The following is a 6,706-nucleotide window of genomic DNA, read 5'->3' as shown; positions in this document are numbered from 1 at the left end:
GTTTGTTTGCAAAGAACAGTAAAGAACAATGATCGCAGTAGATTGTATTCAGATGTAAAAGAATGGACCGGGGTCCACAGTTCACTAGTGGTGTCTCTCCAATAAGATAACTAACATGCTGGGTGAACAAATTACAGGTGGGCAATTGACAAATAAAGATTCAATACATATCAATGATGATTACTATGAGATTTAATCAGGGCATTACGACAAAGTACATAGACCGCTATCCAGCATGCATCTATGCCTAAATAATCCACCTTCGAGTTAGCATCCGCACCCCCTCAAGTATTAAGTTGTAAACAACAGATAATTGCATTAAGTATGGTGCGTAATGTAATCAACACAAATATCCTTAGACAAAGCATCGATGTTTTATCCCTAGTAGCAACAACACATCCACAACCTTAGAACTTTCTGTCACTGTCCCAGATTAAATGGAGGCATGAACCCACTATCGAGCATAAATACCCCCTCTTGGAGTTACAAGTATCAACTTGGCCAGAGCCTCTACTAGCAACGGAGAGCATGCAAGAACATAAACAACACATATATGATAGATTGATAATCAACTTGACATAATATTCTAGATTCGTCGGATCCCACCAAACACAACATGTAGCATTACAAATAGATGATCTTGATCATGTTAGGCAGCTCACAAGATCTAAACAATGATAGCACAAGCGGAGAAGACAACCATCTAGCTACTGCTATGGACCCATAGTCCAAGGATGAACTACTCACGCATCAATCCGGAGGCGGGTATGATGATGTAGAGCCCTCCGGTGATGATTCCCCTCTCCGGCAGGGTGCCGGAGGCGATCTCCTGAATCCCCCGAGATGGGATTGGCGGCGGCGGCGTCTCTGGAAGGTTTTCCGTATCGTGTCTCTTGGTACACAGGGCTTCGCGACGAAGGCTTTAAGTAGGCGGAAGGGCGGAGTCGGAGGGGTCATGAGGGCCCCACACGCTAGGGCCGCGCGGGCCCCCCTTAGGCCGCGCCGCCCTAGTGTGGCGGCGCCCCGTGGCCCCACTTCGTTTCCCCCTCGGTCTTCTGGAAGCTTCGTGGAAAAATAAGACCCTGGGCGTTGATTTCGTCCAATTCCGAGAATATTTCCTTTGTAGGATTTCTGAAACCAAAAACAGCAGAAATCAGCAACTGGCGCTTCGGCATCTTGTTAATAGGTTAGTGCCGGAAAATGTATAATAATGTTGTAAAGTGTGTATAAAACATGCAAGTATTGTCATAAAAGTAGCATGGAACATAAGAAATTATAGATACGTTTGACACGTATCAAGACACCGCCGCCGCCAATCCCATCTCGGGGGATTCAGGAGATCGCCTCCGGCACCCTGCCGGAGAGGGGAATCATCACCGGAGGGGCTCTACATCATCATGCCCGCCTCCGGATTGATGCGTGAGTAGTTCATCCTTGGACTATGGGTCCATAGCAGTAGCTAGATGGTTGTCTTCTCCGCTTGTGCTTTCATTGTATTAGATCTTGTGAGCTGCCTAACATGATCAAGATCATCTATTTGTAATGCTACATGTTGTGTTTGGTGAGATCCGATGAATATAGAATATTATGTTAAGTTGATTATCAATTGATACGTCTCCAACGTATCGATAATTTCTTATGTTCCATGCTACATTATTGATGATATCTACATGTTTTATGCACATTATATGTCGTATTTACGCATTTTCTGGAACTAACCTATTAACAAGATGCCGAAGAGCCAGTTGCTGTTTTCTGCTGTTTTTGGTTTCAGAAATCCTAGTAACGAAATATTCTCGGAATTGGACGAAATCAACGCCCAGGGTCCTATTTTTGCACGAAGCTTCCAGAAGTCCGAAGAGGAAATGAAGTGGGGCCACGAGGCGACGACACGCTAGGGCGGCGCGGCCTGGGCCTGGGCCGCGCCGGCCTGTTGTGCCGCCACCTCGTGTGGCCCCCCGACTTGCCCTTTCGCCTACTTAAAGCCTCCGTCGCGAAACCCCCAGTACCGAGAGCCACGATACGGAAAACCTTCCAGAGACGCCGCCGCCGCGAATCCCATCTCGGGGGATTCAGGAGATCGCCTCCGGCACCCTGCCGGAGAGGGGATTCATCTCCCGGAGGACTCTTCATCGCCATGATCGCCTCCGGAGTGATGAGTGAGTAGTTCACCCCTGGACTATGGGTCCATAGCAGTAGCTAGATGGTCGTCTTCTCCTAATTGTGCTTCATTGTTGGATCTTGTGAGCTGCCTAACATGATCAAGATCATCTATCTGTAATACTATATGTTGTGTTTGTCGGGATCCGATGGATAGAGAATACTATGTTATGGTGATTATCAATCTATTACTTATGTGTTGTTTATGATCTTGCCTGCTCTCCGTTATTAGTAGAGGCTCTGGCCAAGTTTTTACTCTTAACTCCAAGAGGGAGTATTTATGCTTGATAGTGGGTTCATGCCTTCATTGACACCTGGGACAGTGACAGAAAGTTCTAAGGTTGTGTTGTGCTGTTGCCACTAGGGATAAAACATTGATTCTATGTCTAAGGATGTAGTTGTCGATTACATTACGCACCATACTTAATGCAATTGTCTGTTGCTTTGCAACTTAATACTGAATGGGGTTCGGATGATAACCTGAAGGTGGACTTTTTAGGCATAGATGCAGTTGGATGGCGGTCTATGTACTTTGTCGTAATGCCCTGATTAAATCTCACTATATTTATCATATCATGTATATGCATTGTTATGCCCTTTTCTATTTTGTCAATTGCCCGACCGTAATTTGTTCACCCAACATGCTTTTATCTTATGGGAGAGACACCTCTAGTGAACTGTGGACCCCGGTCCTATTCTTTACATCGAATACAATCTACTGCAATACTTGTTTTACTGTTTTTTTGCAAACAATCATCTTCCACACAACGGTTAATCCTTTGTTACAGCAAGCCGGTGAGATTGACAACCTCACTGTTTCGTTGGGGCAAAGTACTTTGGTTGTGTTGTGCAGGTTCCACGTTGGCGACGGAATCCCTGGTGTTGCACCGCACTACATCCCGCCGCCATCAACCTTCAACGTGCTTCTTGGCTCCTCCTGGTTCGATAAACCTTGGTTTCTTTCTGAGGGAAAACTTGCCACTGTGCGCATCATACCTTCCTCTTGGGGTTCCCAACGGACGTGTACATTTACGCGCATCAAGCCTGTTTTCTGGCGCCGTTGCCGGGGAGATCAAGACACGCTGCAAGGGGAGTCTCCACTTCCCAATCTCTTTACTTTGTTTTTGTCTTGCTTTATTTTATTTACTACTTTGTTTGCTGCACCTAAACAAAACACAAAAAAATTAGTTGCTAGTTTTACTTTATTTATTGTCTTGCTCTCTATATCAAAAACACAAAAAAATTAGTTACTTGCATTTACTTTATCTAGTTTGTTTTATTTACCTTTGCTAAAATGAATACCCCTGAAAATATTAAGTTGTGTGACTTCACAACTACAAATAATAATGATTTCCTATGCACACCTATTGCTCCACCTGCTACTACAGCAGAATTCTTTGAAATTAAACCTGCTTTACCGAACCTTGTTATGAGAGATCAATTTTCTAGTATTAGTTCTGATGATGCTGCTGCCCATCTTAATAATTTTGTTGAACTTTGTGAAATGCAAAAATATAAGGATGTAGATGGTGATATTATTAAATTGAAATTGTTTCCTTTCTCATTAAGAGGAAGAGCTAAAGATTGGTTGCTATCTTTGCCTAAGAATAGTATTGATTCATGGACTAAATGTAAGGAAGCTTTTATTGGTAGATATTATCCTCCCGCTAAAATTATATCTTTGAGAAGTAGCATAATGAATTTTAAGCAATTAGATACTGAACATGTTGCTCAAGCATGGGAGAGAATGAAAACTTTGGTAAAGAATTGCCCAACCCATGGACTGACTACTTGGATGATCACCCAAACCTTCTATGCAGGACTAAATTTTTCTTCGCGGAATTTATTGGATTCAGCTGCTGGAGGTACCTTTATGTCCATCACTTTGGGGGCGGCTACAAAGCTTCTTGATGATATGATGATAAATTACTCTGAATGGCACACGGAAAGAGCTCCACAAGGTAAGAAGGTAAATTATGTTGAAGAAACCTCTTCCTTGAGTGATAAGATTGATGTGATTATGTCTATGCTTGTGAATGGTAGATCTAATGTTGATCCAAATAATGTTCCTTTAGCTTCATTGGTTGCTCAAGAAGAAAATGTTGATGTGAATTTCATTAAAAACAATAATTTCAATAACAATGCTTATAGGAACAACTCTGGTAATAACTATAGGCCATATCCTGCTAGTGGTAATGATTATGGTAATTCTTATGGCAGATATGAGGAAAAGATGCTAGAAATTGAAAGATCCACTAAAAACTTTATGCAATCACAATATGAGCAAAATCAATTGTTTACTAAAACTATGAATGAACAATCTACCTTGTTGAAAAATATAGGAAATCAACTTGAAAACTTGAATAGGCCAGGGAGATTTCTGGTCTGCAAACTAAAATTTCAAATGCTGAAACCCGAATCTCATACATGTCTGCATCACAATCCTCTTTAATTAATAAAATGGCTGCTAAACCTGATGATATTGATAATAAGATTACTACTACAGCAAATGCCATCCAAGTTAGAATTAATGAGAATATAAGATTAATGGCTGAATTGCGTGCTAGGTGGGATAGAGAAGAAAATGAAAAACTAGCTAAAGAGAATAATATAGCTAAAGTTTGGACTATTACCACCATTAGTAATGATAATGATTCACATGTTGCTGCATCTCCTAGTATCAATGGTAAAATAATTGGTGTTGGCAATGTTTCTACTCCTAGTGCAAAGCGTACAAAACTGCCTGAAATTGCTAAAACTGCTGAAACTGCTTGCGATAAAACTGCTGAAATTTTTTCCAACCTTGGGGACAATGATCCCATTGCTGTAGCTCATAATGATTTAGATTTTGATGATTGCCACATCACTGAAGTTATAAAGTTCTTACAAAAACTTGCTAAAAGTCCTAATGCTAGTGCTATAAATTTAGCCTTTACAAAACATATTACAAATGCTCTCATAAAAGCTAGAAAAGAGAAACTAAAACTTGAAACTTCTATTCCTAGAAAGTTAGAAGATGGTTGGGAGCCCATCATTAAAATGAAATTCAATTACTTTGAATGTAATGCTTTATGTGATCTTGGTGCAAGTATTTCTGTTATGCCTAAAAAGATTTATGATATGCTTGACTTGCCACCATTGAAGAATTGTTATTTGGATGTTAATCTTGCCGATAATGTTAAAAAGAAACCTTTGGGGAGGATTGATAATGTGCGCATTACGGTTAAAAATAACCTTGTCCCCGTTGATTTTGTTGTCTTGGATATCGAATGCAATGCATCTTGTCCTATTGTGTTGGGAAGACCTTTTCTTCGAACCGTTGGTGCTGTTATTGATATGAGGGAAGGTAATATTAAATATCAATTTACTCTCAAGAAAGGTATGGAACACTTCCCTAGAAAGAGAATGAAGTTGCCTTTTGATTCTATTATTAGAACAAGTTATGATGTTGATGCTTCTACTCTTGATGTTACTTGATTTACACTTTCTGTGCCTAGCTGAAAGGCGTTAAAGAAAAGCGCTTATGGGAGACAACCCATGTTTTTACTACAGTACTTTGTTTTATATTTGAGTCTTGAAAGTTGTTTACTACTGTAGCAACCTCTCCTTATCATGTTTTTGTGCCAAGTAAAGTTTCTATGTTAAAGTTGATGTTATATTTGGGATCGCTGCGCAGAAACATCATTGCTGTCTGTCACGAATCTGGGCACAGTTCTCTGTAGAAAATTCGAAAAAATCTGCCAATTTACGAGCATGATCCACAGATATGTACGCAACTTTCATTAGTTTTGAGTTTTTCCATTTGAGCAAGTCTGGTGCCAGATTTAAATTCGTCTTTACGGACTGTTCTGTTTTTGACAGATTCTGCCTTTTATTTCGCATTGCCTCTTTTGCTATGTTGGATTCATTTCTTTGATCCATTAATGTCCAGTAGCTTTATGCAATGTCCAGAAGTGTAAAGAATGATTGTGCCACCTCTGAATGTGTGAATTATTAATTGTGCACTAACCCTCTAATGAGTTTGCTTGAAGTTTGGTGTGAAGGAAGTTTTCAAGGGTCAAGAGAGGAGAATGATATACTATGATCAAGAGGAGTGAAAGCTCTAAGCTTGGGGATGCCCCCGTGGTTCACCCCTGCATATTTTAAGAAGAATCAAGCGTCTAAGCTTGGGGATGCCCAAGGCATCCCCTTCTTCATCGACAACATCATCAGGTTCCTCCCCTGGAACTATATTTTTATTCAGTCACATCTTGTGTTCTTTACTTGGAGCGTCGGTTTGTTTTTGTTTTTGTTTTTGTTTGAATAAAATGGATCCTAGCATTCACTTTGTGGGAGAGAGACACGCTCCGCTGTTGCATATGGACAAATATGTCCTTAGGCTTTACTCATAATGTTCATGGCGAAGTTTCTTCTTCGTTAAATTGTTATATGGTTGGAATTGGAAAATGCTACATGTAGTAATTCTAAAATGTCTTGGATAATGTGATACTTTACAATTGTTGTGCTCATGTTTAAGCTCTTGCATCATATACTTTGCACCCATTAA

This window comes from Lolium perenne, chromosome 5 (genome assembly GCF_019359855.2).
Source record: "Lolium perenne isolate Kyuss_39 chromosome 5, Kyuss_2.0, whole genome shotgun sequence".
NCBI lineage: Eukaryota > Viridiplantae > Streptophyta > Magnoliopsida > Poales > Poaceae > Lolium > Lolium perenne.
This window is presented reverse-complemented; position numbering follows the sequence as displayed.